This window comes from Acanthopagrus latus, chromosome 9 (genome assembly GCF_904848185.1).
Source record: "Acanthopagrus latus isolate v.2019 chromosome 9, fAcaLat1.1, whole genome shotgun sequence".
NCBI lineage: Eukaryota > Metazoa > Chordata > Actinopteri > Spariformes > Sparidae > Acanthopagrus > Acanthopagrus latus.
The window spans coordinates 1,541,184-1,554,911 of record NC_051047.1 but is presented as its reverse complement, the minus strand read 5'-3'; positions in this window follow the sequence as shown (position 1 = coordinate 1,554,911).

Here is a 13,728-nt window from a genome sequence, read left to right as displayed (position 1 = left end):
TTACCTTGTCAGTGGCTTCTGTGTCACTATCCGAACCATACCAGCTTCCTGATAGGTACTTTGCATATACACCCAACAGAGATGAGAGCGAAGTGAGATGTTTTATATCCTGCAGCAACTTACCTTTTCAGCTCCCCCCCCAAAAAAAAATGTCTAATGCGGAATGTTACTGATGAAGACTTTTTAAAATAAGTTTAACATCTTAGGGATGTATGCTGTAGAGGTATGTGATCTGCTGCTTTCTGATGTGCCACTGATGATGAAGAATGTGATTCACAAAAAAAAAAAAAAAGAAAAAAAAGAAAGGCAAACTAGTCTCCAGTCAATAGGACAGGAGTCAAATTTACATTAATACAAAAACCTTGCATTTACGCATCAGTTTAGATATCTAAGTGGTATTGAAGTAAAATTCCACAACTGTTCTCAAAGAACATATAACTATTTGAATTACAGCCCACAACTGTTGTTATTAGCCCTTTTTGTAGTCAGATGTAACTGTAAAAGGGAATTTGAATCAAGATGGTCTTCACTTTCAATAACTGCTTTGTAGCTGTCAACATCTTTATGTAAACTTCTGCGAACCCAAAGATTGGCTCTGTGTTGATGCGATGGGTGGTACATTTTGACAAGATTCTCATGGCTCCTGTAGGATTTAATGGCCTAACAGACAGAAATTGACAACAAGAGTTTACAAGAAGATCTGTGTGTTTTCCATTTACCTGAGGGCCGCATACCAAAGTGTGTGTGTGTGTGTGTGTGTGTGTGTGTGTGTGTGTGTGTGTGTGTGTGTGTGTGTCTGTGCTTGTGTGTGTGTGTGTGTGTGTGTGTGTGTGAGCCTGGGTGTTTGTGTGGGTATGTGAGCTGCGGGGGTATCTGCCAGACAAATGTTATCTAAACTACCCCAACAAGCATTTCATTTTGAATGGGCAGGGCCTAGATAAGATCACCTGAGTGAACACATTAGCACCCATCGGTACCCATTCCATCCGCATAGACATTGTATAAGGAAAGAATTTAGGGTGGTGCTGTGGGTCTCCTGTCTTTGACGCTTCCCCTAGCTGAGCCTTAGGGGATAATAACTCATTCCTCAGACAGTGGGCTACAGATCTATGCATGAATTTAAAACTGCTTTCACAGGACAGTATCAGGGCTGTTATTTTGACAGATGCTTGTTATGCACCAATGGGTTTTCTGCAGAATGGAATGCTCAGACTCAAAGCACAATAGCACTCATGACACAAATGTTTGTTCAAATATGCCACACACATAGGAGTGTAGGATGAAGCTTCATGAACTGCATCTAAGCACCCTAAGTCATAGGTCAAGCTGTTGATTTGGCCTCCTCTCCCCAACTGTCCACACAGGGAGTCCTCTCCACTCGCTTGGTTTCAGAGGGAGAGAGACGAACATTTCACAACCTGACATCTCCATTCACCACCACCAAGGTAGTGTGCAGAGATGACCCCACTGCAATATTTCTCCCTGGTGAATGTCTGCATAAAAGCCTTCCTTTCTCTGAATAAAATTGGAACAAATTGAACATATCTTTCCATCTTCACTGTCCTTTTTACCTCTTTTGCCCTAATCCTGCCTTTCTTTCCTTCCGTCTTCTCTCCCCTCTTTACCCCCTTGTTTGTCCTTTCCCCTCTCTGCCTGTAGCTGGTGGAATCCCAGCCCAATCCACCTAAGTGTCACTGAAGAATGTTCCATCATTTAAACGGGGAGAATGCTCCGCTAATATATAACCAATTACACTGGTCACATTTCCTGTGTCTCCTTTGAGTTCTCTGCAGGCTCAAAGTGCCAATCAGGCCTGGAATGCCAGAACATGGCTCTTATTTGCCAGGGGTCAGTGCACCAGTAACCTCACATTCTAAAGGACCATTGTTCCCATGGCCACACATACACATCCAGGGTGAAAGACACACACACAAATGCTGGCCCCTAGAGGCCCCACATCAAGGGCCCGCTCTGTTTAAACAGCATCCGCCTGCACAGTCACCCGCCATGAAAGGGATTAAACAAGGTGTGTGTGCTTATACATGTATGTACACTGCAAAAAATGTCAATGTTAAATCCAGTTTTGAGTCATTACACTGAAAACTGTAGCTCTAAGATGTCCTGACAAATCACCATTCAAGAATTTGTGGAATGCTGAGAATACCATACCATATCGTTGGCATATTAAGAAAATAAATCCTGTGCATTTGAAACTTGCAGAACATTTTTCATTACCGTGAAGTCAAATTTTAAGACAGTGCTCCACCCACAAGCAAGTATGTTTTTCATTGAGTGATGAGACAAAGCACAACAGAGAGTGTGTCTGGCTGATTGCAAGTACTCAAACTGTCCTTGCACAAAACATGGCAACGGAGCAAGAATACATCATCATACATGGTGCCTTTCAGGGCTTGACATTATGTCTGTTACATTTCCTCCCAGGAGCTGAAAACATAAACAAAAGATGACTGAGCACTTGTCACTGTAGTGTGTGTGTGTGTGTGTGTGTGTGTGTGTGTGTGTTCAAATGCACAGACTAAACACTCAAAGTATTTCTTTTTCTCTCACCCTTGCTTACACCGCACAGATAAACTCATCAAGGCTATTCCTCCACTTCGCCATGCCTCTCTGTATGCAGCCAAACCCGACCTAAATGCTAAATGGGATGCTTTCAACTACCAGTGGCTGCATTTGATATACAGTATGTAGCCAAATGTATATGGACACTAAAATAATACCGGCATATGCTGCTGTAACAGCGACCACTCTTCTGAGAATACTTTCACAGTATTTTGAGATGTGGTTCACAGTTGGCATAATGCTTTATTATTTATGAGAGGTGAGACCTCTGTGTGGGCCAGTCAAGTTCCTCTACAAGAAGCTGGGAAAACCCTTTCTTACGGAGTCTACTCAGAGTCATGTTGATACGAGATGGGACTTTCTCCAAAATGTTGCACTGTTGTATTGAGTATCACTATGTGCACTAAGACTTCACTTAACTGGAACTAAGCTACCCATCTCTAACAGGCCCAGACCAGAAGAACACAAAAGTACGTGGTCAGGTGTGTCCACACACATAGAGTGTATAACAATATATACAATGATGTCATATCTAGATAAGGTGCTTTGTTTCTTTCTTTTCTCAAGTATATATCTGATGATGAAAGGAAACTTGACACCATCTTGTGATAGAATCACATCAGCTATTATGCCCGGAAACGTGACCTATGATTACTCAGTAGTCATTACTACATTAGTACATGAGTACTCACTATTAATGGGCCAGACCACACCCCTCAGAAAATTGGCCTTCATTTATATCTAAACTACACACATGTGAAGTTTTACATACAGACGGATGTCTGTTATATTCAAGCCCTTGCCAACACACATTGTTGATTAGGCCTCCGCCAACAGATACATTTCTGTTTTTCGCAGTATACTAGTTTTTATGTCTTTTGGCAACTTTCCCTGCTCTGGATCAACTGTATTAACAGAGTAGGCTACAGCAAATAGGAGTGTGGGGGAACCTATGGCATCATAAGCAAGTTTACAGTGTTAGTGTAACTATTCTCACTGCCAGTAGGGGGAGACAAAAGTTCCATACTGTAGGTTTAACTTCACTTACCAGCTCTCTCAAGGGCTCATGGTCTCCAGCCATTAATGCAGATTGTGCAATGCAGTTGAAAGATCAGAAATTTCCTTGCAAAGCAGCTGGATTCACAAGATCACATGATCATCTTGCCAGACTTCAAGCTATGAGGTCGTGGCAAAATGTGCCAAACTAATGAGCGTCCTTTCAGAAAATACTGGTGGCTACTGGCATGACTTATATGTGCGCACCAGCTAAAGAAGGGACTGTTGATTTCAAAACAACAATAAAAGCACCACAAGAGGTTGGTGTACCTGCTATAGCATCAGTTACATCAGAAACTGAGATTATATTTAAGTGAAAAAAGAGCAAAAAACAGCACTGAAGATGTTTTGGCTCTTCTCCTGACTTGCCACTGTAGGAGTTTGATTTCCAATATAGCACTGTCCTACTGTTGATCTGATTGGTTGAAGTATGTGCTGACAGACATGTGGTTTATCCAATCACCTGCCAAGTATCTTTTGAAAGTGCCTGCACTTCTTGAAAAAGTTTCTAGCAGCTCCTTTCCAGATGGATTTGAGAAAAACAAACCATCTTGAGTAACAACCATCTGGCTTATCATGTTACTATTTCTATGATCAAAATAAACTTTCAAAAAGCTTTCTATGTGAAAATGTTCCCGAGAAAGGCTAGAGATGCTTCTGCTGATATCTCATATGTTAGCAATGTATTTGTTTCTATGACTATCTGCAGCCACCAAATAAAGTGAATCTGTGAACATGGTTCTGGAGTGAATCCAGAAAACTGGCTGTCTGTCTAGTTATGTTTGCTGTCTAGGTCTACCGTATCAAGAATGATCGGATTCTTCACCTCTTTTTATGTGTCTCAATACAAGCATGCAAATGCACACATGAACACACACACACACACACACACACACACACACACACACACACACACACACACACACAGTTTCACACAGGTATTCATTCATGTTAAGAGAAACCTGACCTACCTGACGGATCGAAACTACTCCTACGCTCCTCTGTTAACCCCTCAGTGCTCGGCGTGGGAAACAATGCTTTGGCATTACCAGCTAATTCCTGCTCAAATACCTAAGATGGACGGCTGGATGGATAATGGATGGATACACTGATAATGCTGACATGGCCTCGAAAGGAGGAGCATAGCAAGACAGAGGTTCCACATTTGGAGGAAAAGGTGAGGTGAAGTAAAAGCAGTGAGGAAAAGGTTGTCAATACAATTTTCTCAAATTTTTCGCTCTGCTTTCCTTCTGTTGCTTCCCTATAAGAGATATCTGAGGCCAAAGGGCAGACAGCCTTTTCAGAGAAACATGATTGCAGCCTTGTTGCAAAAGGCCTTTCCTTTAGAAATATGTGACTTTCTGTTAGAGGAAAAAGCTGAAGTATTCCCTCTCCCATCACTGCTTTTCTCTACAACACAAAACCATGGCAGAGGGAGACCTTGTGCCTCTGAAAAAGGCCTTTCAAGACACTCATGTTTTCAAGGTCCTGCCTTGGGTTTATAGACATAAAAATCACCATCCAGATAAAACTAGAGTTAAAAATTTTCTTTCATTTAAAGCTGTAACATATTGTAGTTCTTCTTTCATGTTATAATCAAATATAGATATTTTCACAGCTTGAATACAGCTGTATGCAGAGGATAAGTAAGAACACATCTTGTACTTTTTTTGTTGGCTCCCAAAAACATTTTCCTCCTTTAGTTTCACACTAAAATGCTGTGTCATACTTTGGCCTTAACCATACTCTGTTATTTTGGCCTCAAGTACTTGGAGGTTATGTAGCTTAGGTCAATACCATCTGTGTGTGACCAGTGTACTGCAGGGTGATGTCACAAGGCTTGTGAAAGTCTGCTTTGATGTCAGTAATTAGACTGTCGAGCTATTAGCTTGTTTCAAATCTCAGCCGGCTCATGGGTTGCTAAGTTACCTCGTGAAAACATTTGATGTCTTGATCCTTATCAGTGATAGGGTTCCACACAGAAAATCAAAACTGCTTGTGCCCTCAACATGATATTGTGGAAAAGTTTTGAAAAGTTTCTTACTGTCGGTGAATCGTGCGACTTAAAGTTAAAAGTATTAGTTTTCAATCTATTGATTAACAGTGAGTAAAGGTGCAACTGATATATTTTTTTAAGTGAAATAAAAGAAGAGCTTGGTGCTTTAAAATGCTGCTCAGCGTTTATTCATGCCCATTTTCCTTACAGTATGCAGTATTTGAAAGCACCATGCATGGGCTTGTCCACACAGTGCATGACCTGAAAGCTGTGTGATGTAGGCCACGCTGATAAGGGGAAGATGGGAAGACTGGGAGGGGAGGAACATTACTGTGCACTGCTTTATCACCTGCGTGTCCTTTGATATAGTTTCACTGGTGGCAGATCAAAGCCGCCTGCCGTGTCCAGCGATTACGCTGCCATTGAAGCAGGCTGGTGCTCAAGGTGGACTTCAGCCAGAAGCTCCTACTTCTGCCCTGTCACAGACTTGGAATGACTTGTAACAGTTGAGTAATGATGACTGTAAGTCACACACACAGGGCAAACTGCAGGCATGCTTTCTGGCACAGGTGTCTGATTTCCATATTAGGGATTTCCCTCATTTCTAGCCCTGTTTCAAAACCAGGTCGGAGTCTTTCCTCTGTCAGGTGAACTCCCCTAAACACAAGTGGGTTGAGTGTTGTTGGGATTGGGGTTAGAAATAGAATCCTATTCTTTTCTCATTCAGTGTCTATAAGAGCTGAATTGTTGGTTTCAGTGGGAACCCCCTCAAACAGAATGTAAAGACCTTTTCCAGGAAGTTATATAGCACTGTTTTCTATACCTGTGAGGCATTAGTTTCAATAACACAAGTTTTAGAAATAGTAAGGGGTTCAGTTAGAGGATAATGACTGTTTCCATTCCTCTGACAACCATGATAATCCACCCTAACCCTCAGTGTCATTGTATGCTTTGTGTGGGAGTAATGTCAACGTGCTTTACATAGCAGACTCTTAGAAACACTGTGTGAATATGCAAGTCTGCACACCTTTGTGCATGTTTAACAGCATCATGCAGGGTTTACTATGTGAGACACAGTGGCCAGCTCACCTCTAACAATTGAATACAGCACCTCATGATGAATCCCGGAAACAAGGGCTGATGAATTGAGTTTGCATTGAATGCTCCTAAACTTCACACCTGTGATTACAATAATGAGGGCCTGTCAAAGACTGGCAGAACTGTGTTATATAAAATGTTTGAAGGTTTTTAATTGGTTCTGCTGAACAATAATGTATCTGAACTGTCACTGTGCTGTACAGTTCTGACAGGCAGACCCACAGCATGGCGTCAGCTGCAGTGCCATTTGTTCGTTTTGGTTTTTTTTTCCCAAAGAACTAAAAACTGAGATTTTTCTTTCCGGTGAAATTAATGTTTTTTTTTTGCTAGGAAATCAGCCATAAAGTTTCACACAGTAATATTGCACTACAGAACTATTTGTTCTTCAGTTGACTATTTCAATGCTAGGCTACATTACTTTATACTTGTACATACAGTGAGAAATAATGTGCCTTTCACCCACTGCCTTTATCTGACTGCTACATTTACTTGTTACTATGCAGATTAATATTTGACAAACAAGCCCAGATTTGAAAATAGTGAAGTGCTGAGGGACTGGAATAACATTCTCTCCATCTGACCTGTGAAGGTCAGGATTTAAATGTGTTAAAACAATCCACTTCATGTATTTTTCTCCATTTTTATGCTTAGAGACACACATAACTAATGAATGGGCTAATTTTACCAGCAACAAAATGATCCAAGGACCAGAATTAGGTTCTTAAAGGGACGCATGCAGCCCACTGGCCACCCGTTGAATAGGTCTGGTTAAAACTCAGATATACTATATGAAAACACAATGCTCTGCATAGGATGGGAGCCATCAACCCAAAGGGTTAGTGTTGTGACGACCTGCAAATGTGATTCAACAATCAACAATTTTTTTCCACCATGGACCACTGTGGCATTGACGTATTTTTGTAGGCATACCTGAAGTTATAGTTAGCATCACCCTGGCTCCCTCGAAAAATTAGATTTTAAGTATCACCTACAGAATAAACTCTGTGAAAAACACAAGTTTATATACTTACATGTTTTGTACAGCAAGATGACCTTCACAGATGAACACCACTTTTGTAATTTTCTAAGCACAAATTAAATAGCAAGCAGGAAAAAGCTAATGTTATATATCTTAAGCCTGTGGTAACCACAGACTTTATTTCAGGCATTTAACCAAAAGCCACTGCAACACTCAATTACTCACTCCAAAAAACAGAATAATAAAAAATATAAAATAAATTGCAGGCAGAGGGCAGAGTCTCTATAGATACAGACAGCCACACACTTCTAGTTGGTTAGAGTCTACTACCTCTGTTTTTAAGAAAATTCCTTCATAATATATAACTTTAAACCAGTTATATATCTAGCTGATTCAGTGTTCAGTACTCAGAACAGCATTGCAGGTGGGTGATAAGTATACTTATCACCCACCTACAATGTGGTATTGAGTTCCCTCCCCAGACAGCTTAACAACCATTCACACCTGGGCTCACCTAGCTCTAGCAACCTACATGAAGGCTGGTTGGACCAATGACCCACAAGTGGCCCTAACCACTCTGAAACTCAGAGCTCACACATGTCCTCAAAGGAGAATTTTGGTCGATTTAAACATGCAGCTTCATTGCTCCAGCTACCCTTGGCTTGCCAGTACCGAAGACGCGAACGCATTTGGTCCAACCATTACAGGGCTCCATGAATGGAGAGTTAGCATTGACAGCAGTATGGTATGGGTCAGAACTTTACACTGTGTTTTAAGCTTCTTAACATGCTCCACATCTCACCCTAAAAGTTATGCAACATCAGCAGACACCTTACAACATAATACTGTAGCGTGTATGACTCAAAATGAATAAAAAAGTAGCTAAAACAGTGTGTTTGTGCAAGTAGCCACATACCGGTTTGTTGACATCCGTGTCTTCCGGTAGCTAGACAAAACTAGTCAATCCATCGAGCGTGCGCTTACTCCGTCACTGGCGGAGACAGAAATGTATTCCAGCATTTTCGTTTTTCTGTTCATAATGTACATGTCCATGTTACAGCCTGTTGAGCACACGCTCGACGGTTCACAGAGCCCTGTAATGGTTAAACCAAATGTGTTCGCGTCTTCAGTACTAGCAAGTCATGGGTAGCTTGAGCAATGAAGCTGCATGTTTAAATCGACGTAAGTTCTCATTTAACGACTCTATAAGGACACTCCCACACTGAGTTTAAAAGCCTGCAACTCCAGTGCAGTTAGTTAGATCTAAAAAAGCTTCTTGGATGGACTGAAACAAGTCCAGTTGCCAACGATACAGCACCTAGATTTACCATAACCTGAATGACCGAGAACCTTCAGTGTTTTTTTTCCTCTGAATTATGTAAGCCCAATAGTCACTCTATTTTAGCTCTGGTATTGGTCTCTACAAATTGCTGAGGGCATATCTGGCTCTTTAGCTGCTAAATTCCCCACTATATCCACCAGTATATTTTCTATCTGTGACTGCCTTCCATCTTGTTCCGAGCAGATAGTGTGAAATTTTAGAGCCTTTTTCTCTGAACACAGCTTCCTGCTGCCAGAAGCAATGCTGAGAACAGTGGCTAAACAATGAGCTGAAACTCACTATAAAGATCTCCCAAGCCAAGCCAAGCAGCAGATTCCGGTGGTAATTCTCTAGGTTGATCACGTTGAAAAGTCCCTTTCCTGTAATTTTTCTGTATAGTCTAGGTTTGTGGCAGTGCTGCCTGTCATTTGGACCAGGAGGGTCCTCACTAAATGCTGTCACTTACAAAGATAATCCCTTATATTTCTGTTTGCTGTTGTGGCAGTAGGCTGACCAGTGCTGGTCATAAAAGCGATCTGCAGCTTGTGAGAACACATCACCGCCAACACAGGACACCATCCTCGCTGACGGATCATCATGACACACTGCAGTGACTCACAACATGTGTCTCTGTTTTTGTTCATCAAGATGATGGAAAAAAAACACAAAAGGCATACTGACCACTTTTTTAAAAATAAAACACCAGCTGTCAAATGGGTATGGGGCACAGATTGTAAAGTTGCGCAAAATAAAAAGCAACTTTTACCCACATTAAGCAGCAAACCATGTTTAACAAAAACATATGTACATTTTTGATGTTATTTGACCAGATTAACAGTAATATTTGTGAACTTTTTGATGTTTAAATATTGAATCTAAGAGTTCATTGTTAAATCTAAATCTAAATGGTAAATCTAAATATTAAATTCAAATCTAAATGTTGAATTTAAATCTAAATGTAAATGTTAAATCTAACTGTTAAATGTTAAATCTAAATGTCTAAATATTTAGCTAATATGCAAATCTACACTGCCTGTCACTGGAAGTAGCAAAATAAAAGCTTGCTGTTTTTTTAGCTAACTAGTTAGTTCCGCTTCGGTCTGCTATACTATGGCATTTGAATCAAGTTCAATGTTAATAATATTATGAGGGAGCGTGGTTGTCACAGTAAAAAGTCTGGAAACGTGCAGACTGGAGACAGAGACGATGTGAACAGTGTCCAAGAGTTTGGAGACTTTGTTGGAGACAAACACAGCTCGCTGTTAGCCATTAGCTACATGGTAGTAACTGTAACAACACATAGAACAAACTAACATTATTCAGACACACTAACCATTAGGGCCCTGCGATGAGCTGGCGACTTGTCCAGGGAGTACCCTGCCCTCGCCCTGAGACGAGGCTGGGATTGGCTCCAGCAGCAACACCCAGTGACCCCATGGAAAGGGATAAGCGGTTACGGACATGACATGACATGACACTAACCATTCTGAAACGTCCTGCTGCAGCCGCAGAGTCTGTATTTCTTCAAGAGCCTCTCCTTCTGGGTCCCATTCTGAGTCAAACCGGTATGGCTGAACGAAAAAAATCTCTGATACATCCACCGTAAAACATTAGCGCATGCTACCATTAACGCAAGCAGCATTCATTCCCTGAGAGGAACGTGTTGCAGGCAAGGCAGGCGTTGACAGATGGAGCTCATTAGCATTTAAATGTGCAGGCACAGAAACAGCCTGCTCTCAGTAGAGCTCACTTGAGTGACTTTTAGACAGCTGAAATTCAGGACCATGGATGGGCTTGGAGCAATGCATTTCGAATACAGTGTTGTTGGACTTCTGACAGCTGTGTGAAATAGATGAAAAACAACATAATATGGGACCTTTAAAGTTTTTTGCCAGTGACAGACGCTGTTTTTAGGGCAGACATGTGAGAGTCAGTAGGACAGTATCCATATGATTATAAACAGTCAGCAGGTACATGTTTAGATTGACAGGTAGACACCTGGGGAAACACCATCATCATAATGTATACCACTGCAGTGACAATTCGGCGACTCTGTGAAAAAGTCTACTGTCGCTATTGTTGCAGACGCATTGCTGAAACTCTGTATTGATGCCAAAATGGCCCTACCAGTGTTTCCAGGTAAGTCGCTGGACATGTTGGCAGGCAACATGAGAGCACGGTGAGGTGACGTGACAGTGCAGCACAATCACCCTAACCCTAACTACCCGAAGAAGACCACGGCTAGCACTTATTTGCATCAACAAGCTTTTATTTTGGTACATCCAGTGACAGGTAGTGTAGTTTACCAAATTAGCTAAATATTTAGTTTCATCTGTGACATTTAGACTTAAGATTTAACATTGACATGATATTTTACAAGAAAGGTAAATAACACAAAGTTCACAAATATTGCTGTAAATCTGGCCAATGTATGTTTTTCAAACATGGTTTGTTACTAAATGTGGAGAAATGTCGCTGTTTATTTTAGCATGCACAACTTTACAATAGGCGGCCCATAAGTGGGGGCTGCATTTGAGAACATGCACAGATTTGTGCATGTGTGTGAGTTTATGTGAGTGTGTTGCCAGGAAACTGTCATCATCAAGACCCCAGTAAATTAAATAGTAGCTGTCAGTCAGAGAGGAGGTAGGACTTGAGGCAGGTCATGGTAAATACCAAATAACTCATGTGCAGTAAACCATGTAGATCCAAAAGATTTAAATCCTGATATCAACACGTAAAAAGACACAAAAAACACCTCAGAGATAGTTCTGACGTGTGATTGGTCAGATTGGAAGTGAAACTGAAAGCTCTTATGACTTGCTCCAGTGTTGCTGTAAAATACCTATTACAATTCTATCTTGCTTGCTTCTAGTTCTGCTTCATTCAAAGTAAATACTGTACAATGTGATGGCTATAAAATAATGAGCCTGTCTACTGGGGTGGATTTCTCGAAATACGGCACAAAGGAGGAAGCATGTCTAATCGAAATATGAATTGGGTTCATCTTCAAATGTTATTGTAAGGCAGTCAGAACAGAGTGGTTGGATGTAAAGGACTGCAATGATGCAGATTATAAAAAACACAGTTAATACTAAAATATTCAAATATGTGAAAATGTGGAAGGGCCAAGGAGTATATCTGGATTAGCCATAATCTGCTGAAGTTGATGTACATCAGTACTGCAATTGCACAAGGTTTTCCATCCACGCATGGCACCACTGAGCTCACTTCTGCTGAGCCACTCTTTATTCTGTGAGTGAGGACGAAATCTGCACTATCTTTGAATTAGTATTTGTTGTCACCCATACGCCTAGACATTAGTCACACGTTTGTTATGTTACACCTACTTGACATTGTTTTTGCTCCATCTTAAAGCTGCTGTAAGAGATATTTTTTCTTCCTGAGTAAGAGTTATAGCCCATGTCTCCCCTCCTCCTGCTCATGCAGGAACAAGAGAAAAGAAATGGTCTGATATCACTGCCCACTTTCTCCAATCAGGAGGACAGAGAGCACACAGAGAGCAGGATCCTCCTGTATGCTTCTTTGTGTGGCCATTACTGCCCCGCATCCATGTGGCGACATAGAGAAGAGGGAGAAGGTTGCTGAATTGCAAATGGACCAGAAGTTAGCTATGACTACAATGCTTATAGCAGCTATATTATATCAAGGTTCAAAGTTTGTTTATTTGTTATTCTACAAGACATGTAAGTTGTAGGCTCTGTAGGCATCACAAGACAAAAAAAGAAGCTGCTCTGGTGGTATGGCTGCACAAAGAAGCACCTGAAGTGTTCAGTTTTGTCACCTGGATAGGATGATGTGCTGCCCCCCTGCAACAGCTTGTCCTGGAGAGGGGGAGGGGGGTTATCTAGGATGGATTTGATTTTATCCATCATCTTTCTGTCAGCCACTGGTCCTGTTTAAATAGAAAAGGTGGCACATTTGCTCCAAGGTAAGGGCGGCAATGTGCCAGCCTGTCTTTCTAAAACTGAGGCGTAATATTCCTTCTTTTCCAAAAGCCGCCTCTGAGGTAGGTAAACATGTGACGTGACGTGAAGCTCGAAGTTGTGCTGTGAACAGTGACAACGAATTTGTCTTCAAAATAAGAGCTTTACATTGCACCCCATTGGAGTTTAGAACTGGGTTCTTAGCGGGGGGCTTTTAATTTGAAAGTAGTGACCATCCTTAGCTTGCTGACCCAACAACAAGCTAACACAACCAACCAGCTACAGAGACCGAGGAGACGCTGCATCTCCTGGATCTCTGCGGCTGTCCAGTTGCTCATCTTAATGTCCACGGATGAAGTGATGGACTGACTGCTGTGATCAGCTGTTTCTTGGTTTTAAAACTCCTCGGTTGTGGGTCGCACAGCAGTGCAGGTCATTGACACCTCTGCCCATCTCATGCAGAGGCCGGCACATTTCCGCCTCATTTTTAGATAGCAGGCGAGGCGGAAATAAGTGTATCCTCCGAAGCGGAAAATCGGCGGACCGAGCCGCCAAAAGGACGGGCAAATTAGCGGCTTGGTGCTCTGTCTAAAAACGGCTACTGTCTCAGGACTGTCCGGTTGTAGTCTAACCAGCTTGTTTAGCCTGTTGACCTCTCCAGTCTTGATGCCACTCCACAAACACACCACAGCAAAGAAGAGTCCCCTTGCTACCACAGACTGGTAAAAGGTCTTTAGGAGCCTGTAGAGTC